Below are 23,756 nucleotides of genomic sequence, written 5' to 3'. Positions count from 1 at the left end.
GTCGCCTGCTTAGGGAGGGCATCTAAGAAGATTTAAGATCTTGGAATACTGAGTCCTCGTCATCTCTCTCCCAGTCAACAGGGTCGTGTTGCCTGGGGTTTTATTTCTGTCTTTTTATCCAGCCGACTCCTTAGACATCTCTTTACACCCTCTGATTGAAATGGCAGTTTCCCCGCCCCTCTACCTCTTTGTCATTTCTTCTTCTTCTTTTTTTTTTCACTTCTTATATATTTTTTTAATTTTTAAAAATGTTTTTATTTGTTCTAATTAGTAGTACATGACAGTAGAATGCATTTATGCATTTGATAAATCTTATATAAATGGAGTGTAATTTCTCATTTTTCTGATCGTACATATTGTAGAATTGATCTGGATGGCAATTATCAAGAATACAAGCAACAATAAATGTTGGCGAGGGAGTGAGGAGAAGGCACACTCATACATTGCTGGTGGGAATGCAGATTGGTGCAACCACTATGGAAAGCAGTATGGAGAGTCCTCAGAAAGCTTGGAATAAACCCACCATTTGACCCAGCTATCCTACTTCTCAGTGTATACCTAAAGGACTTAAAATCAGCATACTACAGTGATGCAGCCACACCAATGTTCATAGCAATTCGACACAATAGCTAAACTATGGAACCAGCCTAGATGCCCTTCAACAGATGAATGGATAAAGAAAATGTGGTACATATACACAATGGAATATTACTCAGCTTTAAAGAAGAAAGAAATTATGGCATGTGCTGTCATTTCTTCTTGAATCTCAATGTTCTTGTCCAGGACCCTTTATTCTGCCTCAGCCGCACCCTTGGGAAGTTCTTTTATTGGGGAGCTGGTGGCAAAGACTTTTAGTGTTCGTTAGTCTGCAAATACTCATAACTTTTCCTCCTGGAACTTCTGTTTTCTTAGATCTGCTGTTCCAGCTAGACAGTTATTTTTTCTCATTGCTGTGAAGAGCTTTCCACTGCTACTGTGGAAAGTATAATTGTGACTGGTCTGACTGTCATACCCATGCAGGTGGCTGTTTTGATCCGCTCCATCTGCGGCTGCTTTGGAGACTCTGTATTTGTCTTTGATGTCTGTAGTTTTACCACAGTGGATGTGGGAACCGGCTTCTTATTGCTTATTCTGTTCTGGGTAAATTATGCTTCTCATATCTGTGGATTCATATCTTTATCAGTTCTGGAAAATTCTGTCTTTGCCTCTTCAAATATAGCCTCATCTTTATGCTGCTTCCTACATTTTCTACCAGGGAATCAAATTAGAATGTATGTTAGACTATCTTGCTCTGTGCTTCATTTCTCTTAACTTCTTATTTTCCTCTTGCCTTGGTGTTTCCTTCTATCTGCTGGTTTCTATCATTGGTTCTGTTCTCTTTTTTAGTCATTTTATTTTGACATACTGAGTTTTAATTTCAAAAATCACAGTTTTATTTCATGGATTTTTCTCTGGGTTCAAATCTCTCTGGCCATTTTTGGTCTTTTCTTGTTTGCTTATTTGTGAGCTCATCTTTGGCCAATTTTCACCTGTGAGAATCTCGAGGATGTCGGTTAAGAATGTTTTCTTCCAGAGACAATTTGTGGTTTTTCCTTCTAGGGGCCATGGATACTGTCAACCTGGGACTATTTTAGTCCCTTCTCAGGGTCAGGCACAGTCCCTCACCTTGCTATTGGTCCAGGAATTTGTCCTTGATTGTGACTCTGGTAGTCCCTGCTAAGTGTTCTGCTGCTCCCCACCATAACTTCAACTCATTTTACGGACCTCTTGGATATTTCTCTTACTTCTTGTGATCCTACAAATGCAGTTTTCTTTCCTTTAGAATTTAGTTCTCATGAGTGGGAAACGTCCTCTGAGTATCTGAGGCAGATGTTAGTGTCTGGATTCTGGACACCCTCGTAAAGCCTCACAAAGGCTCCGTTGACCGCAGGACTTCCCAGATGTGCCAGGAACTCTGCACTTTAGGGTGGTAAAGTTGAACTGCATTTCAGTCTTCCTCTGGCCCGTGGGTGGCTCAGAACACAGACAGAAGGAGGTCAGCCCTCACCTCCATCTGCCACGCCGACTCTCACCCTGCGCCTCAGGCGAGGGCAGAACTCACGCTCAGACCATGGCCCTCAGCCTTGGGAGCAGGGTTCGGCAACACGCCCTGTGAGGTTGGAAGGGCTGGACTAGATGACTTCTAGTGATCCTTCTGGACTGTCTGAGGCTAGAGTGTCATATATTTAAAAATAAAAAGTTTATTATATTTTGATTCAGATATTATATTTAGATTTCTGTTTTGGGGCACATTTGGAGGTTCATAAGAAGGTGAGGTATAATTTAAACTATTTTAAAGATTTATTTCTGAGTTCAGTGTGCTGCAGTTCCAGCGAGGTTCACGTTGACGGATTCATAAATGCGTATGACGTCATCTCTCCATCTTAACCCCCAGTCCTCTCCTCCGCCCTCCCGGTCAGTTCATAGTACTGTACAATTCCTCGATTCTATTATTTGATGATCAGTTAAATACATTAACATCCCTTTCTCTATGGTAGCTTATCCCAGTTTTAAATATGAAGGCAATTTGGAGATAAAATGCAGGGAGTGAACCTGTTTATATTTCTAGAATAGTTTCTATTTACATTGGACATTTGCCAAAAAAATCCCTGCTGGCTCTCCTTAAATGCTGACCGCAGTCCCGCCTTTTATCTGTTCCAAGACCCGCCATGGGCGCCTGGAATCACAGACAGTACTGAGCCTGATATCTACTATAACTTTTCCCATGAATAAATACCTACGATAGACTTTAAATCATAAAATCAAGCACAATAAGAAGTGAACAATCATAACTAGTAATAGAATAAAAAAATCAAAACCAATATACTTTCATAAAATTGCCAGCATTATTGCTTTTGTGATTTGGGGCCATTATTAAGTAAAATAAAGGTTATTTGAACACAAGCACTGCAATATCACAATAGCCAAGATGGTAACTGAGATGGTGCTAAGTGACTAGCAGGAGGGTAGCATATATGATGTGGATACACTGGACGAAGGATGAATCACACCTCTGGCAGGGTGGTGTGAGATTTTATCACACTACTTAGAATAATGCTCGATATAAAATTTATGAATTGTTTATTCCTGGAATTTTCCATTTGATATTTTCTGATTGCTGTTGATCTTGAGGAACGGAACTGTAAAAAGCAAAACCGATTTACTCTTGTAAATCGGGGGGAATGAGCCAGGGAGGGAAATGGTGGCGTTGACGCTCTGGATGACCAGATGACTTGTTGTGTGGAAGAGAAGGAGGTGGTGGGAAGAGCAAAGCACCATCGGGGAACCTTCCTGACACCCCCAGAAGGTTCACAGATGTGGGCGCACAAATATTCTTAGGTTTCTGTTCCATGTAACAGATGCTTATACAACAGACCTAACCACATAAGGCAGAGTGCAGGTGATGGAGGTTCTCGTGGGGCACATTCTGGAGTAAAGAATTTATTCTAAGTTAAATGGCAAGATGGTGAAGACAGGTATCAATTCCTGGACTGTTTTATGTTTTGGGAAGATCTGTTTATTTCACAAAGAATGAACTGTGAGTTGGGATGTGTGTGTGATTGGAAATGAAGGCTAAGAAAGGTAAGCCACCTGAGGTGACGGAGCCAGAGGGGGACAGAGACGGAATTCAAAAATGCATATCTGTTTCACCCAAAAGCACTGGCTTCGGTTGTTGTCCCTGATGGAATCAAGGTCTTTGTCTACCTGTTGTTGCTGTAGAAGCTTCCAGCTATCTCTTCACTGAATTTATGTCTAAGCTCCATACTCTGGAAAAAAAAAAAAAAAACATGATTTTTTTTTTTTACAGTCATAAAAGAGAAATTAATTATGGGTCTGGAAATTTTTTCCTATCAATCTGGGTCAACCTAATTAAAGCTAAGAAAAGAAAGGTGTGTGTGTGTGTGTGTGTGTGTGTAGGGACGTCATTCCTTTCTGGAGTGATGTGCTTACCATTGCTTTTTAGCCCCTACTGACTATTGGCTAATGCTCCCTGCTACTAAATTGCTAATGACTGGAAATAAAAATGATTCCAGAGTCATAATCAGAACTCTAATCAGTCCTGAAGGACGAATGAGCTTGGAACAGGTGCCACTCTTGGAGAACATGATGTGAGTTTTATCCAGGGGTCTCTTGGCATCATGCCGATGTGACCTGTTAAGGTGGGGCAGTGCCAGGGTGACTGAGCTGCTAAGGGGAAGGTCTGGGCTCCAGCTCCTGGTGCCCTCCTGGATTGCTGGGTGACCTTGTGGAAGTTACTTCCCTTCTCTGGTCCTCTACCTCCTCCTCTGTGAAGTGGTGTTCTTTAGACAGAGCAAAGGTTTTCAACATGTTCGTGTTCCCCAGAGTCCTGGGGTTCTGGAGGTTGCCAGTAAGACAAGAAGCTGGCTCCTTGGATTAGTTGAGTCTGGAATGGGAAGAGGGGTAGAGGACATGGAAGGAGCTCCAGAGGCAGACACCTGCAACCTTGTCCCTGAGAGAGCTCGCTTTGCACCCCAGCCCTGCTGTTCTGCACCATATTGTTGGGGGAGGGTACCAAGCTCTGTAAGTCACCGAGAAAAACATCTGCTCTAATTAGACCCATCATGAGCAAGAAGGCGGACTCCCGCCCCTCCTCCTGGGGACTGGAAGCGCCATCTGCTTGCTTCCCATGAACAGAGTTCCCTTTGTCCTCTTGGTTCCTCGGGCAAAACTGATGTGGTGAGTCTGGGAGAGACGGGCAGCCTCTAGAGAAGGGGATGAGGAAATGGGGGGCAGTGAGGAAGCTGAGAGGAGGCTTGTGGAACTGGGAACCAACACTGGGGGGAGAGAAGCCTAAGGATTGGGTGGGGTGGATATGTGGGATAGTCCACCGTGGGACGCCAGCTGTTGAGAGTTTGAGGCTATTGTTCGCTCCCTTCATAACTTCAATCTGGTCATTTTTACCCAATCCAGTCCATCCTCCATGTTTGCATCCATCCTTACTCCATCCCTCATCCATTCATCCATCCATTCACCCATCCACCCACTAATGCATTCATTTATCCATCCTCACTCCATCCCCCATCCACCCATTTATCTACCCCTTCATTTTTTTACACATCCATCCTTGGTTTATCCATTATCCTTCCATCATCTACCCACCCCTTCATCCATCCACCCTTCCATCCATCCATCCATACACTCTTTCATTCGTGTATCTGTCCATCAGTCCTTGTCCCCTATCCACCCATCCACCCAACCATTCATCCATCCATCCACCCACCCACCCACTCATCCATCCATGCATCTTCTCATCCTTCATCCATACATTCATCCATCCATTCATCCATCCACCCACTCACCTACTCATCCATTCATGCATCCTCCCATCCCTCATCCAGTCATCCATCCATCCATCCACCCACACAGTCATCCATTCATTCACCCATCTGTCCACTCCATTCATGTATCGATCCATTCTTGCTCCATCCCTCATCCATCCATCTCGCATCCTGCCGTCCTCCCATCCCTCCTCCATCCTTACCCCTCTCAGGCTGTCACCTGCTCACTCCCCTTGCCATCTGCACATTCCCTCCTCTGGGTCAACCACTTCCTCTAGCTCTCTCTTCTTTATCCACCCATTCCTTTGACCACTCCATTGTCATTTGCTGAGCACCAACACGCTTCTGGAGATAGAGAACGACCCTGCAGGACACCCCAGTGCCACCCACAGCAGTGTGAGTGGTGTGCCTGCTGCTCCTGATGTCCAGGAGCAAGGGCTCCTAGAGTTTGGAAGAGGGAAGAAGATGGGAGAAGTCCTCTGGGGGGCGGCAAATGAGCTGGTTTCTGAAAGAGGAGCCCAGGCTTGCCCGCTGGACGTGTGGGGCGAGGGTCTTCTTGGGGTGCTTCCAGTTTGAGGAGCTAAAGTCATGCTTATCCTTTAAAGGACTGGTATGAACTTCACTCCCCTTTTCCTCCTCCTTTCAAGCTTCAAAAAAAAGTCTAGACTATTCATCTGAAATTTCTCAGCTGATGAAATTCAGGTTTAATTCAACAACTGATTGTTCTTGTTTAAAACATTGGATTAAAAAAAAAACAGTATTCAAAGAAGCTCATAGCAGGAAGTTGCCTTAATCAAATCTCTCTGTGTGGCAGTCTTTGCAAGCGAGACCCCAACACGCCATCGATGGCTATGGGTTTTGCTGAGAGACCGGTGTGTGGTGTGTGTGTGTGTGTGTGTGTGTGTGTGTAGGCTTCTGAGCTGATGTGGCTCTGTGCAATCAGACTGTTTCTTATGATCTGGAATTATCTTGCCAAAGGTGTCTTTATGTGCTTGCATTGCCACATTGTCACAGAGCTTGACACCTATGCACTCAACATTCATCAAATATTCCATTCATCAAATATTCACTAAGCTGCTCTGTCTTCCAGGCCCGGCACCAGGTGCTGATTCCACCCAGGGAGGAGGGAGGCAGGGCAGGTCCTCGCCCTGAGCCAGCCCACGGTCCAGGCTCGGGCCAGCAGACTCTCCTGCACTGGGCCGGATAGTAAATGTTTGAGGCTTTCCGGGCCAGTGTCTGCGCTGCGGCAGCTCAGCGCTGTCCTTGTGCAGAAGTGGCCTTGGCCAATGCAGGAAGGAGTGGGCGTGGTCTGCTCTAATAGGACTGCGTTTCCCAAAGCAGACTGGGCCCCAGCTGTAGTTTTCTGATTCCTTGTCTAGTTGGGAAATAACTAGACAATTACAAATTAGCGTTTTGTGGGAGCTCAGAGTGAGTCCCAACCAAGGCTTGGGCAGTGAGGGAGACTGCCTGGACCAGGCGACAAGGGATGGGGTGGGCGGTGCGAAGAGGCTGGGGTAGGGCGGGCGTGGGCGGAACCTGGAGGCGCAGTGTGCCCCTGCAGAGAGGCCTGGGGGCGCAGGGAGATGTGTGGGTTCCGGGAGTGCAAGGCTTGGAAGGAAGGGGTGGGGTTGGCCGTCAAGGAGCGGAGGGGTGGGAAGGGTGACCAGCGACAAACTGAAGGCTCCTGGAGGCCAGCCTGGCACCAGCAGCCGGGTCTGCTACCTCAGGGGGCTCTGAGGCCGCAGCTCTTCTCTGGGTGGCTTGCAGGGCCGACCCGCTAGGCAGCTGGTAGGCTGGCCCAAGAGGCAGGTCACTGCAGAACGGAAGCCGCGGTTTAAGAAGTAGGAGCAAACCCCAAATAGGCACCCACCGGAAGCTCACGGTGGCGGAGCTGCACACCCACAGGCGCGGGGAGCACCGGCTTCCAGCACGCGTGCGCATTTCAGCTGAACTTCCCTAGCTGGAAGGTCCACGGTTTAACGCTTCTCGTCTTCCCCGCTGCGCAGCCCCTCGCACCGTCTCTCCTCTGTCTTCACACTGATCTTACCAAGCATGGCTGGCTGTTGGCCTCCAGTGGGTAGAGGCCAGGGGTGCTGCTAAACCCCTCCGGTGTCCAGCGCCCCACAGAGACTCACGCATCCCTGACCCAGACCTCCTCGCCTGCATCCGAGCGCTCCCGTGTACCTCTGCGACCAGCTCTCGAGTTCCTTTGGGGACACGAGTTCCCTTGGGGACACGCCTCCTCATCTCTGCCTCCCTTTGTCTTTCTCTGATGCCCTTGTATTCGCCTTCAGGACCCATTTCGTAGGCCTCCATTTGCAGGAAAAGTTGTGGGGCTCCTCCAGTTGCAAAGAATTGCTTTTTTCTCCTGTGGCCCACGGGACTTCATTCATAACTGTCGCAGCGCTGCCTTATGTTCTTGTAAGCATTATGATTCCGGTGCATGTGCTCCGCCTCTCCCTCATTGGTTTCTGAGCTTCTTTAGTACCGTGACTGGGGCTGTTGAATGAAGGAGTGAAATATTCAACATCATAACCGTGGCAAGCCTTCCTGCTGAGGATCGGTGCTCTTCTGAGATCAATATGCCAGACGGACCCAAGAACCCACAGGGACCCCTGCTCATTCCCCACCTTACCACAGCCTCCAGGTAAATTTTCCAGGAAAACCTTCAAACTTTTCTGAAACTTGGAAATGATTTGTGTTCATGATTCCATTTCAATTTCATATCTCCAGCACTTTCACATTCAGGAGCAGTTTCTATTTTGCAGTAAATCTACCCACGTAGCTAGAACACGATTTTCTTCTGCTGCTCCCTATGATAAAATTACTGCCACCAATCAAGAGTTCTTTTATTTGGGAATAGAAGGGCACCTGCCAATGTCTCATTCATCTCATTCAAGTTCCAGCCATGATTATCTTACGGGAACTGCATTGTCCCCATGAAGCAAGGAATCGATGTCCCATGACCCGAGTCTCCCACTGAGTGTCTATCAGTGCTGAATCTCTAGAGTCTTCTATGGTCCCTGGCACCAGATAGTTGCTCAGCGACTACCTGTGGAATGAGTACTACACACACAGCTGCTCCAGAGCTTTGGTTTGTCAAACCAAGCTGTTTGAGAATTGGAGAGGCCGTGGAAAGAACTCAGACTTGGGTCTTGCAAACTTGAGGTGCTCTTGGGCATGCGAGCATCAGTTTCCCCATCTTCCCGATGGACCTAATTCACGTCCGTGTTGCAGGTTGTTACAGCAAAGAATACGATCAGCTTATGGCGGGGTATCCTGTGAGTGGCATTATCAGTGGTAACAGCCATTCAGCTGGGGTGGATCCTTCTCTGTCATTGACTAGATATCACGGCTGTGAAGCCCCGTTGGGTTGCTGCTGGAGTCCCGGATTTCCCACACTCTCCTGCAGAGTCCTGTTCTTGGTTCCTTCCATTCAGGTCCCGGTCAGCGTGCAGAGGGAAGTGCAGACCCGTTCCGTGATGCGTGTCTCCTTCAGTTTGTGGGCACAGGGACCCTGAATGTTGGAGGAAGAAGAAAATTTGGAGAAACCCCGATTCATCACACTCAATGCACAAAGGAGCCTGAGACCCAGAGGGGTCAAGTAACTTGCCCCAGGTCACATAGTAAGCCAGTAACAAAGCCCCAACTTGACCTAAGAAACCCCAAGCTTGAAGCCTTTACTTATTTATATTTTTTGCTGCACAGAAAGGCCAGCAGTTGGCATTTTGTGCTTTAGTGACCAAAGCGCAAATGCTGTTTGAGTGGAGCCCGGGGAGGCTCCCAGAACACCACTTTCTTCAGCCTTAAATCAAGTTCCTGATTCAGCTCTTGGAGCCCGATGGCCCCTCCTGAGAACGCAGCCAGCATGAGAAGCATTTCCAGAAAGGGTTTCTTGGTGCAGCGCTGCTTAGGAAACAGCTCGGGCCCTGCCGAGATGTCCTTGTGCTCCAAGGTCGGCTTCTGAAGCAAGCCTTTGATGGTGAGCTGCTGCCCTGCAGGAAAACACCAGCTCTCCCGCCAGCCGTGCCCCGCCTCCCTGCCCGTCCTCGCTGCAGGCTCTGAGAGGGGCGCCCTTCCTGCCCACGGTCTATTCTCAGGTTGTGACTGGCGGGTACACCTAGAGAGGCAGGCACTTAGAGAAAGGCTGGGGCGCCAGCTCTCCAGGTCCGAAAGCCGGCTGTGCTACGTCTAGCTAACGACCATGGGCAAGTTGTTCAGTCTCTCTGCATCTCAGTTTCCTCATCTGTACAATGGAAGCACTCACAGGGCCCTGCGGGGATTGAGCCAACATCATACAGCACTTTGGCACATAATAGATGCTAAGTAAATATCATCTATGGTTATTGGACAATAGTGGGTGCTGAGTTCCACCTTCATTCCTGTTCAGCTCTGTTTTCCATGTGTCTTTCGGTGAGTTACTTGACTTCTCTGAGCCACAATACCCCACTGGACAAATGAATAGCATGTCTGTGGCTGCAGGATCTGTTTCCCACATATCCATCTTCGGGACTAACCACTTCTGGGGCTTTTTACACTGACGCCCATACTCTGCTGCTTACTTGTGAGCTTGGGTTTTTGGGCATCAGCCGACATGAAGTCAGAGTCAATCCTCGTGTGACGATGCCCCGGCACACAGCTACTCTTGGGGAGGGTCCCTACCTTTGCCTGTGCAGCAGTGTTTGTGCCAAGGACTTTAATATTTTATTGCATTTTTGTGATTACTGCGTAAAACCAAGCAGAAAGAAGAAGTGCTGATCCTACTGGTAAAGACTCCCGAGCCCTCATAAACTAAACACAACTGAGCCAAAGAAAGGGGAGATAGAAGATAAAAAGATAAAAGCCACCCAGCACAGCAGGCCTGTAACCACAGCCGGAAGATCTTTGGGCTTAGCTTCCTGCCCGTCAATCAGTTGTGAAAGAAAAGAATCAAAATTAAAGTCCACACAGGGAAACGGAAACACAGTCAAAGAATGCACCAGAAACCGAGGTCTCACTGAAGACTGCCTACCAACACGACCTTCCTCCCCCGACCCAGGGCCGATGGTCCCAGTCTCGGGCACACTTGCGGGTGTGTGTAGATGTGTAAGGAGGGCTGGCACCTGCTCTGGAGGTAGAGGCACAGCGTCCTTCCTGAAGTTGCCTTAGAGGATTCAGGTCCCTCCAGTGCAGACTGTGGGCATCAGAATATCAGCGGTCATTTTAGTAATCCAGAAGGGACGTGACTTCCCGAGTGTCCCCTCAGCTTCTGCTTGGATAATCCCGTCTTGCGGGGCTCATTGCCTCCCAGGGCAGCCCACTTCTTTTTAGATCCTTTTTTTTTTCTTGTGCATATTTTTTTTTTATTTTTATTGAAAACAAATGGGATACATGATGTTTCTGTTTGTACATGGAGTAACAGCATACCATTTGCGTAATCATACATTCACATAGAGTAATGATGTTTGATTCATTCCGTTATTTTTTCCTTCCCCCCCACCCCTCCCACCCCTCTTTTCCCTCTATACAGTCCCTCCTTCCTCCATTCTTGCCCCCCTCCCACCCCCATTATGTGTCATCATCCGCTTATCAGTGAGATCATTTGTCTTTTGGATTTTTGAGATTGGCTTATCTCACTTAGCATGATATTCTCCAATTTCATCCATTTTCCTGCAAATGCTATAATTTTATTATTCTTTATAGCTGAGTAATATTCCATGGTATATATATACCACAGTTTCTTTATCCTTTTTAGATCTTGACACCTACTGTGCATCAGCCTTTGTCCCCGGGAGGTTCGCTCTCCTAGTGCTCTCTGTGTCTCACAGGGAGCCACCCAGTCAGTGAACTCGTTCACATGGACGGGCACCCAGGTGGGTACTCATCCCTCAAAACTCATTCATTCATTCATTCATTGTTTGCTTATTCCCAAGCATTTCCTGCACACCTACTATGTGCGAGGCTCTAGGCTGGACTTTGGAAGAATTCCAGGGCTCATGACAGAGAGAGAAACTTAGGATCTATAATTGTAATTATAGGAAAATTAAAACCTGGAAAGATAAGAAGGGGAGCCCCATGGGAGCCCTAAAGAGGCTGCTGCAGGGGGTGGGAGTGGTACAGAGGCTTCCTAGGGGGGTTGCTCCTGAGTTGAGGGTCAGGTGGGGGGGGAGGGGAAGCACTTGATAGAGTAAGGAGTATGTGTGGACAGACACGGTGTTCAAACCCTGGGCTGAGTCCCAGTGTACGCCGTGTGTGTGTGTGTGTGTGTGTGTGTGTGTGTGTGTGTGTGTGAGTGTGAGCATTTGTGTACTGGAGGGTGTGCAGCACCTGGTGGTAAAGCCAGGAAAGGTGGGGGCTCAGGAGAAGCTGATGCCCGGGTGGGTTTGGCAGCCCCCAGAGCTGCCTTCATCCAGGGGCCGAGGCAGGAAGGGCTGATTCAAACTGACTCATTAACCCCAGACAATAGAGAATGACAGATGAAGGCTTGGATCAAAGAGGCCGGAACAGCCATCGATTAGAAGCCAGTCTCACGTCTTTCTTCTCCAGCTGATTGACTGGCTTCTGAGGCTCTTCTTTCTGTGTAATTAAAGAGCTAACTGAACTGTCGGGCTTCTTTCATCAGTCACCACCGTGGGACAGGAGGTGGACAGCCAAGAAGCCATTGATCTCCTCCTGCCCAGTCCCGTGGCCAAAATTCCAACAAAACCTTGGGGTCTTGAATCTGTCATTCAGCCCAGTTTTGAATCTTTGAGGCTACATGTCACCCTCTCTCTTGCTATCAAAATAAGATTTTGGCAATTGGAACTAGTGATTGTGTAAGAAAAGAGGATGCTTGAAAAACTGCTAGATGTGGAAGTTGGTTGGAATTGGTCGGAGAAGGAACCTGGGTTGGTGCAGGGGTGGAAGCTGCTGGGATTTAGGGCCTAGCAAGGACCTAAGTAGCTGTGCTTTGGAGCCCAGCCCTGTGTTCCCCCCAAGAACATGCAGGACCTGGTGACTCAGCACTGACTGCCTCTGAATGCCCACTGCCCTCGTTGAGGGCACCATTTCCTGGTTGGACTCTGCAGGGGAGGAGGGATGCATTTGGTGTCTCCTGAACCCTACGCTGTTGGACTTTCTCCTCACCAGGCCACAGGTGCATGCTCTCCCCTTTGGCTTTGGCCACCAGGTTGCCCCAGGAAGACATTGCTGGGTCTTCCCAGGAAGGTGGAATCCTTACGGTCAGAGCAGCTGTCATTTAGAAAGTGGGAGGAGCCTGTCAGAGCAGGAGGTAGAGAGGGAAGGTCCCAGGCTCAAATCCCCAGTCACGTATCCCCTGCCAATCACAGACAAGTCACCTCCCTTCATGACTTTTCTTCTTTTGGGGGAAAACCAACTTCCACATTCTAGCATTGGTGAAAGAAAAGAAAAAAGAGGCCACTGTCACCCAATCATACAATGGATGCCTAAATTGGTCAATTTCAATGGCTTCCCCCAGGATCAGAACAACATCAGAAGATTCAGAAAACAATCAGAAAACAAGTTCCATTGGAAAGATATTGAAAGTAAAGAGCAAGATGCCCATAAGCCCGTTTCCATGAATATACCAACCACGGCTCTGGTCTTTGGACACTGGTGCTGCTTGGAAAGCATTGACCGCTGTTTGCACTAGGTCCACCTAAGCTTCCGGGTTTCAGTAGGTACATGCTGCTGGTGACATGGGACGTCCTTCTCTCTTGCTCTGTGCCATGGTGGCTCAAGTCTGGAGCTGTCTTCTTAATTGAGAGATGAATTTCTGTGAACTGACCCTGGTGGTTACTTTGTGTGTCCACCTGCTTAGGCCACGATTCCCAGTTAGATAACAAAGCACTGATCCAGATGTTACTGGATAGCGTTTTATAGATATGCTTACGATTGATAATCAGTTGACTTTAAGTAGAAGAGATTACCCTCCATCATGTGCTTGGCTTCGTGCAATTGATCGAAGGCGGGAAGAGTGGAAACTGGAGTCCCCACAAGAAGAAATTTTGCCTCAGGATGGTGGCGTAGAAATCCCACCTGGGTTTCCAACCTGCCAGTCTGCCCAACAGAGTTTGGACTCGCTGGTTCCTCTGATCTCATAAGCCAATTCCCTAACATCTCTGTCTCTCTCTCCCTCCCTACCCACCCACCTACCCAGGGACCTTCTATTATCTCTCGTTAGTCCTGTTTCTTTGGAGAATTCTAAGGGACGCACTGACTCTTGGGCAAATTACTTCATACCCATGTTCTTGTCTCCCATCTCCATTTGTTCATCATGGCCCTTCCGAGGCACAGATCCATTCAAGAGAACGAGATGAGACTCGAGTCTTCTCTCCAGGAAAACGCAGGCGCAACATAGTCTCACCCGGGAACCTGGGCAGCTGGAGGCCCCGGGTTAGGAATCCCTGGTCCAGAGACCGTGGTGCCTGAACTCCACCGGCCCCACCAGCTCTCCCGAGGTCCACCCCCACTCCGCCTCTCGGGGCCTCAGGCGCAGCAGGTCCAAACTCCAGTCTTTGTCTTCCTGCACTGTCCACTTCTTCTCTCATGTGTCACGTGCAGCGAGTGGCTCCGTCGCCCACCCAAGAGAGAAATTTGGGGTGGTCATTGCATTTCCTCTCCACCCCCACCCAAACCCTGTTCATCACAGAGGCTTGCAGGCCACCTCCACTGCCAGGGACTGCTTTGTCACCATGACCCTCCTTTCCTGGATACTGACTCTGTCTCCTGATCCGGACCCCAGCTTCCAGCTCATGTCCAGTCTGTTGGTCATTTGGAAGCCAGACTGGAATTTAAGAGCGGGAAATTCGTTTTGGAATAATGTCTCTCTCTGACGGATAAATCTTCAGTGAGGCCCTGTGTGGCTCGGGGGTCTCTACCTGGCTGGGCTTCTGTCACCCCATTGCTCACTCTTGCCAAAAGCATCTCTCGAGCACCTGTGTGCCGAGCTCTGTGTCGGACGCCGAGGACGGGAGGAGGACGGTCCTTGTCATCAAGGGACTGAGGGCTGAGCCCTGTAATTTCTGGCCGTGCTGAGCCGATTCATCATCCAGGTGCTCCCTGGTGGGCAGGTAGGTGCCTTCAGCCGGGCAGAGTCTCTGCCTTCCTCCCCCTCAGCCTTCTGGTGAGCTCCTTTTTATCCTTCAAACCCAAGCAAACCTCTCCCTCTGCAGAGATGTCAATATCTTTGATGACAATCCTTAAAGTCTGTATAACGCGAGGGGGAAAAGGATTTATCGAAAGCGTATGGGAGAGCAATCAGTGAGTGCGCTAAGGAACTGGGCAGACACAGTAGATATACAGGTGATCCACAAATATATGAAAAAGTGCTCATCATCCCTAGTAATTAGAGAAACGCAAATCAAAACCACCCTAAGATTTCATCTAACTCCAATTAGAATGGCTTTTATCAAGAACACAAGCAATAATAAGTGTTGGTGTGGATGTGGGGAAAAAGGCACACTCATACGTTGCTGGTGGAGTTGCAAATTGGTATAGCCATTCTGGAAAGCAGTGTGGAGATTCCTCAGAAAACTTGGAATAGACCCACCATTTGACCCAGCTCTCTCACTCTTCAGTTTATACCCAAAGGGCTTAAAATCAGCATACTACATGATGCAGCCACATCTATGTTCATAGCTGCTCAATTCACAATAGCTAGATTGTAGAACCAACTTAAATGCCCTTCAATTGATGAATGGATAAAGAAAATGTGGTATATATACACAATGGAATATTATTCAGCCATAAAAAGAATAAAATTCTGGCATTTGCTGGTAAATGGATGCAGTTGGAGAATATCATGCTAAGCGAAATAAACCAAGCCCAAAAAACCAAAGGCCAAATATTTTCTCTGATAAGTGGATGCTGATACATAATGAGGGGGGGATGAAGGGGAGGAAAGAAAAGAATGGAGGAACTTTGGATTGTATAGAGGAAAATGGGGTGGGAGGGGATGGGGGAAGGAAAGATAGTGGACTGAGACAGACATTCCCCTATATACATGCATGATTACATGAATGGTGTGAATCTATACTGTGTACAACCAGAGAAACGAAAAAGGCCGTACCCCAGTTGTGTACAGTGAATCAAAATGCAGTCTGTAAAAATAAAAAAAAATATAGATTAAAAAAAGAAAGAGAATGGGATAGGAAATATGGAAAGATGAAGCCAGGCACATTCTATAGACTCTCAGTAAAGGAATTAAAAGTGAGTGTCTTCCTGATGCCAACAGTTACCACAGAGGATTTTTGAGATAGGGTCTTCCTAAGTTGTTCAAGCTGACCTCAAATTCACTATCCTCCTGCCTCAGCCTCTCCTGTACCTGGAATTATCATTGTGTGCCACCAGGTTGGGCCTCTGCTGCCAGCTCTGGATTGATCTGTGTCACTTTGATGAAGTTCTTTGCTTCATATTTCCAGGTGCGAGAGGCTGATGGACCAGAGCTCAGTCACGGGCCTGCTCCTGGGTAATGCCCCTTGATTGACAGCCCCCACCAATGGCAAATGACGGGGGAGGGAGAATTCTGCACAGGAAATTAGAATTCTGTTAAAAATGGAGAGAGGAAGGGATGCTGGGAAAGTAGAAAGAACACATTTCTACCCTTCCTTGACTTCTGTGCTGCAGAATCAGTTATCCTTCCTCGGTGTGGTAAAGACTGGTACCTTCAAAAGATTAATCTTAAAAATAATGCTCTAGAGTGATGGATATGCCAGTTACCCTAATCCGCTAGTATTACACATTGTATACATCTATTGGAATATCACCCTGTGCTCCACAGACATGAACAATTATTATGTGTCAAAGACAAAAAGAAAAAAATAACAAAAATATCATTTCCCTGACCATGTTGAATTGTGATTTCTTTTTGTGTGTAATTTGCTTTTGCTCTGAACTCTGTTTCTGGGCCTGGGTGCCCAGCCCTGTGTTGGGCACTCAGTGTGATCAGGAGGGTTTGTGGTGTTGAATGAATGAGCATTAAAGTGAAAATTCAAAACTGCTGCTTCCAGGTGAACTTTGAAACATTGGCTTATTTAGGGCAAGGTTTTGTTCCGACTCTGGGCTTGCAGTGATTTTATCCGCCTTTCTCAGGAGGCTTGGAGTCTTGAAACGTTGCAATAAAGAGAATTTGAGTTTATTAAAATCGATTTGCTGAATGGTTTTAAAGCTCATAACCAGATATATGGTGTCCCAGAAACGATGACGCCAAGGACAGAAGAAACCAGCCCTTGTTCGACCCAGAGGCATTTGTATAAAGGGGTTGAACAGTAAAGTGATCGTTTCAGATAAAACATGATGTACAAAGTTATGGGATGTCCATGCAAAGAGCCTGGGTTTATATTATGTGTAGGGGGAAAAAGGAAGAAGAACAAGAAAAAGGGGAAGAAAAAATAAAAAGGGCATCTCAAGATGAGATGAAGTGGAAGGAGCGTGTGACCTTGGAAGTCTCTCCTCCCCGCCACTGCTCACTAAGTCGCAGGAACTGACCCACACTCACACACGTGGCCGCCGTGATCCTTCCAAAATCCTGTTCGTAGGGACCGCTGTTCCCGATTGTGACTGAGGACGGTGACATTCACCATATTCATGTGTTTGGCCCAGGTTCACCCGGCAGGAAGCAGCAGAGGCTGGATGTGGACCCTGGTCTTGGCCACGTCTGGGCTGACGTTCTCGCTCCCACTTCCGTCCAAGGAGGGGGCACAGGTACAGTTTCTCAGAAGGAGCACCGATGCTGACTGCATGCAGCAGGTGGCCCAGGGGTCGGGGACTGGCACTGGGACCCGGGGAGGGCTGGCGCTTTCCTGCTGGGGCTCGAAGGTTCAAGCGGAAGCCGCCTTGGCAGAGGGTGTAGGTGACAAGTTCCAACTCTGAGGACAAGTCCAGGAGGGTGAGACTCACCCCAGTAAGAGGAGGCCCTCCCTCCCGCCTCTGCCTCTGGGTGGACGAGGGTCAGTGTGCGCGCCCCGAGCCGATGTGTCTCCCTGTGAATGTGAGCGAGCCCCCGTGCTCTGCAGAAGATGGTGTGGCTGTCTCGGCATGGATTCGTCTCTCTGTGTATTTCTGTGTGTGCCTGTGTAGTTTGCAGTCCTTTATGCCTCTGTGTGTGTGTGCATACCTGTGCATACATATGGGTGCGTGTGCATGCATGTGCAGTGTGTGTAGGAGGGACCCTGTGTGTGTCCATATTTGTTTTGTGTGTGTGGCATGACTTGCAACAGTGAGGAAATGTGTACGCAGGCACCTCTGACTTCCTGCCAAGATGTTGAACAGGTTTCGGAGAGCGTCTATTTACCTCTCCTGGAACCGCTCTGCAATTTCATTTCCCATTTGATCAAATGGGTTTTGTTTATCTTCCATAAATCTCATTCTGGCGACTCCAGCCCTGCGGATTCCCACGTCTCTCGTTGTTCTCACACTGGAGTGTCTTTTACGAGGCTTAATGTTCTGGCCCAGCCCGCTCGCGTTGCTCATTTCCTATTGGGCTGTGATCCTGTTCTGTTGGCCCGGACAGGGAGGCGTCTGGCTTCAGTATGGTGTCCAGATCTGTCCTGTTAGTTCTCCTGCAATATAGGACGACCTTGGATGTTGGTGAATTTGGCACCTCTTACCCCGCCTGACATGTGGCACACAGAAAGATGGGTTTTGGATTAAATGGAGCTATTTACAAATCGGGCTCTGGAACTCACCAGACAAGTGACCTTGGGCAGGTCCTTAGGTTTCCTTTGTGTCACTGTAAATTCCCAGTTACAAAGTGAAAATGATCCTTGGAGAACACCGATCACCTAGCAAGTGTGTCAGGTAGATATTGCTGTATAATAAAATCATCTCAAAATGTAGTTGCTTAAAAACTATAAGCATTTATTTGTGCTCAAAATTCTGCATGCTGGCCGTTTAAGGTACGCTCTGCCCTGGAGTTCTGCTCCTGGAAGGGCTTTTGCATGTCTGGGGTCAGCTGAGGTCAGTGGAGGCACAGGTGGTGGCTTTGCTTCTGGGCGTTGGCTTGCCGTTCTTCTCTGAGGTCCCTTTGTTTTCTTCTCCATGGTCTCTCAGCCCCAGAAGGCCAGCCCAGGCGTGTTTTCTGAGTGGAGCCGAGATGAGTGGAAGCCTGCAGGGCCCCGAAGACTCAGCTTGGGACTGGAACCCTTGGTTCCACTGAATTCTAGGCCCTGAGTCAGGTTGTGAGGTCGTCCCAGGAACACATGGTGGGACGCAGACTCCTCTTCTTGGAGGAACTGCAGATTCTTTCTGGAAAGGATGTGGAAGCGGGAAGACCAGGAGTTGGGGAGTTGAGGAACCTGAGCTGCTCAGTAGGCTTTCGATGTGTGTGGAGCTGCCTGGACCCAGGAGGCTGTTAATGGAGGCTTATCCCTGGTGCTTCAACCAGGATCTCCATGTGGTCCTGTCTCGGCACTGATTTGCATGAATTGAGAGAAATTCCAGGCTGGAAGGAGTTCAGTTGAAAACATGAGAACCTTGGCCACGTCTCTTAGTCACCTTGAGAAATTCCTGTAGCTCGCCCTTGCCACCCGGCAGCCCTGCCGGAACCTCTGCTGGTTTCTGGAAAAAGGGCAGCTCATTCTCCTTTCCTCTCACTTTCTCAAACCCTGGCACACAGCCCGAACAAATCTCCCATTTCCATTCTGCTTCTTTTCTCTTTGTTCCTTTTTTTTTTTTTCAGTTTAAAATTTGTATTGTGTATTATTTTCTTACACTTATAATGGTTTCTACCTTCTTTCTTTGTCATGTAGATCAACTTCGTTTTCTGGCTTCTTCGGATTTCTTTGTATTTCCCCTTCTTAGCCCACATGCCACAGGGAACCCAAGAACTGGTGCAGGAAGAAAGAATCCATTCTCTTTAAAGGTCTGACGGGACTGAGGAGGAGGGAGGGAGGAGAGAGGAGGTGGCACATGCGTGTACCTTCGGATTGTTGGAAGCTCTAAGGATCCCTTCTCTCCCCAGCTCCCAGCTCTTTCTCCAGCTCCTTCCCTCTTTCCAGCCGGATTTTATCTTCATCACAGAAGACCCTGTTGGTTTCTTGGGAGTCGTGAGCAGGCCTGAGGGAATGTCCCCAGAGAGGTCGAAGAAGGGGTGGGAAGTGCTGGGGTGCTGGGTGACATCACCAGCTGAGCCCCTCAGGGGTCAGTTCCTCCTGCCAGGGGCCTGCCTCCCTTCCTTCTTCATCCAGGAGGGAGCCCCACTCTGCGGAACCTCTGCAACTTTGAGGACCAGTGCAGAGCGCGACAGTTTCCTCTAGAACCTTTCCCCGGCCCTTCCCAGCCCGTCCTCCCCCAGCCTCACTCTGCGTTGCTCTTGGACCTCCTCATGGGCCCCTGTCGTTGATGGCTGGCCTTGGGCCCTTCCCTCCCTCCCTCCCTTTCTCTTTCTTTTTGCTGAACTCAGAAGCACTCTACCTCTGAGCTACGTCCCCGTCCCTTTTTATTTTCTATTTCCAGACAGGGTCTTTCTCAGGATGGCCTTGAACTTGCCATCCTCCGGTCTGAGCCTCCCCAGGTGCCCAGCCACAGGGCCAGGTCTGTCGGTTTCCCTGTCTCTCATTTTCCCGCTGCACACGGTAGCCAGGCGTGCTCCTCCCTCCTATCTCGGGAGACATTCAGAACGCACGCTGGTCACGCATTTCTTGAAAGGGGTGAGCCTCCGAGCCCACCGAGTGTCCCCATGTGCCAGGCACAGAGCCTCACTCTTGGCTCGTGATTAAGTGCCGGTGAGGGAGGCTTGTGATGGTTCCCACGTCACAGATGAGGGAGGCAGCAGAGCCCGCGCAAGGTCAGTTCACTGGCTCAGGGGGATCCAAACCCAGGTCTGCCTGGCTTTGAGGTGCGAGCGGTAGAGACAACCTTAAACCCACTTCCCAGCCAGGGGGAGCAGCTCTTCCCGATTTTCTGGGTCTTTCCTGGTTTTAAAACGGAAAGCCCTGCATCCTAAGATGTCATTCTACCCAGGCAGAGTGGGCGGTTGGTCCCTCGACCCGACCCGAACCTTCTCGTGTGCCGGGTGTGGGTGAGAGTGGCACTGGACAGCCCTGGCTCAGCATCAGAGACCAGGAGCTGCCCAGGCCCCTGCGGCTCCGGCTCCCTCTCCGCTCCCACACCTGGCTCGCTGCTTGTCTCCTGCCGGCGCAGCCTGTGTGCCTTCAGCATCTGCTCTGTTCCACTTTGGAAATGCACATGGCACTGTGGGCTGCTGCTGGCACGGGGCGTCCTGGCCCAGTGGCCGAGGCCTCCTTGGGGCCCTGGGAGATGTAACACCGCAGGACTCCCATCTGGCTCGCAGAATCTTAGGGCCTCTTACCACCTCCCAGCAGCACCAGGGGCACAGACAATGCCTTCAGGTGACGGAGGCGCTTTTCCTAAATCTCTCCCAGCGCCCGACAGCTCAGCCCTCACGATGGGCAGAAGGGGAGAAGCACATACCCAAATGTTTTCCACTCCCAAATCAAACGTGCTTGTCCTTAAGAACTACTTACTTTTCATGTGCTTCTGGATTCTTGAAACAAAGATGATCATCATTTGAAAGCTCCCTTTCAGATCAAGGAACTCCAGATGTCCGGGCCCGAGAGATCCTGTCCCGAACAATATATGTCCACCCCAACGTGTGGTGTAGATGCCGGCCTGGTAAATACGTGGAATGCTAAGAAAGAGAAAAGGCCATGCCAGGTGTCCCTGAGTGTGGGCTTGACCAGTGCAAAAACAAAAGCACAAATACGTCAGAAACAGACCTAGACGGGCTTGCTACATGGCCAGTGTGATTAATGAATTTCCAGATTCCAAATGAGCAACCTCCTTTCTCAGCAGTTCCCAGCTTGGCCTCTGTGGGGCTTTTAAACCACCTTGCAGAGCACAAGGGAAGCGCCCTGAATTGTTTAACAACCACAGAAATTACTTGTATGTATGTGACATTCTTAACTCAGACACCCAGGAGAACAACAGATGCAGGAAAAAAAAAATGTGCAAATACTCAAGTTGCTCAAAGTTGAATATTAAACAAAATCCTCAGCGCCCACATTGCTGGAGATTGGTGTGCGTTTATGATATACAACAGGAGTCAAATCAATATTCACCCAGAGAAACACATCAGGAATGAGCAGCTCCCTACTTAGCCAAGCGTGCCCAACTCTCCAAGGATGTAGAAATGAAAGATTTCCTCGGTCCTTCTGCACATGCCCCAAAGAACATCTAAAAGCTCCCCAAGGTTAACTCCAGAATAAAAAAGACCTCTGGCAATTGTGATATTGTGAGAATTTCCATTAGATAAAGTTAATGGGATTTTTAAAGTACTTCTTGGTCGCTATTAGGTCCATGCTGGGAAAATAATGGAAAAAGTCCAGTAAAAATGTTTTTCAAAATTAGTGGGAAATAATATCAGGGAGAAAAGAAGAATCCTGCATGGATGAGGAGCAATCTGCTTTCTGGAAATGACCATTGAGTTGGGTAGACTTCCAATAATCCCAATTATTAGCGTGGTTGATATTGATGGTACCAGGGATGGGCAACAGCAATTCAGAGCTGCCTGGTCACAGGGTCAGGGAGTGGGAGGTTGTTGGTAATTAGTTTTATGCTTTCTTCAGTCTTCTTGTCTCCTTGTTTCACTCAGTTGGCAGATTTTGTAAGGTGAGGAAAGGAGGGAGAATCACGTGGCTCCTGTCCCCGGCACAGTCCAGGTGTTTGAGTGGTCACCTGTGCCTGTCTGACTCCAGCCAAGGTGAAGTCTTGCGCACCAGTGAGAACACCTGTCAGGTAGTTTGGAAGATGACCCTGGGCACTGAGGTGCTGTGTCCATGCTGGACTCTGGAGCAGAGGACCATACTCTGCGTTCAGTCCCCGTAACTACAGATCTCTGGGGGAGCTGAGTAATGGAGACTGGTTACAGTTACTCCTCCAAGCCACCAGGTGTCGCTGGTGTGCCAAGGTGGCCAAGAAGCACAGTCAAGTTTTCCAGTAGGACAGGGCCACTGGAAACTGGCAACCCTTGTTTGTTCCCCAGCCTGGCTCTCCATCAGAATTCCTTGGGAATTTTAAAACGTAGATCCTCAGAAATACCTTCAGACCCACTGAACCTGTGCTGTATCTTTGGAGTTGAAGCCCAGAAAAAAAAAAATCAGAATATGAAAAAAATCCCTATATAAAAATCGTCATTACCTGGGGGAAGGAGTCTGTGTGGAGTGACACTGTACGTCGCATCTCAATTTTAGCAGATGCCACAGGTGGTTCTATAGCAGCAGCAGGTCTCTGGGAAATAAGACCAGGGTCCTTCACAAGTAAGAAGACTGAGTTCCAGAGAGGCAAGGAACTCACTCGATGCCACCCAGCACAGAGCCGTGATAAGGAGCCAGGAATCTCAACCCAATGGGTAGGGCCTTCCCCTTAGGTCAGATCACAATTGGTAAAGGAATTCTGGAAACTTCCAGGAAGGTTTTGTGCCTCTCTCTCCAAAGTCTGAAAGACAGGTCCAGCAAGGAGTTGGTTTGTGAGGCATGATGTCATGTCAGGCCTCAGCCAGCTCACTTGCAGAACTTCCGAAGGCAGAGGTATAACCCTCTCCAGCTCAGTGGTCTCCATGTTCCACCGGGCAAAGCAGGGCTCTGCCATGGTTCATGGTCCAACCTGTACCGCCAAATGCCTGGTACGGGCCGGGCACCGTCCCTACCTCTTGGGCTTCACATCGGCATTCTGAGGTCTGGGGATGATTTGCTCGCAGTGCAGCAACTGAGGATCAAAGAGGCAGAGAGAGACTCCAGGTTGCAGAGCTGAGCAGCACAGATTCAAGCCCCCAGCTTCTGTCTTCAAGGCTGGCATTGTCTCTGCTCCCCTGGGGCCCTCATAACTTTCTCAGGGAACCCCAGGAGTTTGGGTGACTCTCCCCCACTTTAGAAATCAGTCCACTCTCTGGATTAAAAAGATCCTGCCTCTTTTTTGAGTCAAAGTAAACCCAATGATATTATTTAATACTTAATAAGACTTCCCCGAATACTGAGGTTTGAAGGGAATAAATTCTATGGAAAACTTAGAGCATGAATCACCACTTTTCCCATGGATCTCAAAGAACCTTTAAAATGAGAATGATTTATTATTATTTTTTTAAATCAGAGAACTCTTGCCTGTGAGTGGGTCTTGGTAAGGTCAGCCTCAGTGTTAATGAAGTCTTTCTTGTTCCCGACGTTGGAGACCTTTTCTTGAGTGTGGAGGTCAAGTTCGGGCATTTGTAATCAGTTGATAAAAGACATGTGTGTACAGCCATGTGGGAAATCCGTGAATATTATCAAATAACGATGGAGAGTATAATTAAGGTTGCGCTATTAAGTACTAATTAATTAAGCTGTCAGATTTTAATCAAGGAATCGATCATTTCTCTATAGAGCTCAGACGATTCTGCATCTTGGCAAAGCTCTGGAACCCTGATTTGCAAAGCTTAACCAGTTA

Source organism: Sciurus carolinensis, chromosome 18, assembly GCF_902686445.1.
Source record: "Sciurus carolinensis chromosome 18, mSciCar1.2, whole genome shotgun sequence".
NCBI lineage: Eukaryota > Metazoa > Chordata > Mammalia > Rodentia > Sciuridae > Sciurus > Sciurus carolinensis.
Note: the sequence above shows the minus strand (reverse complement) of the source record.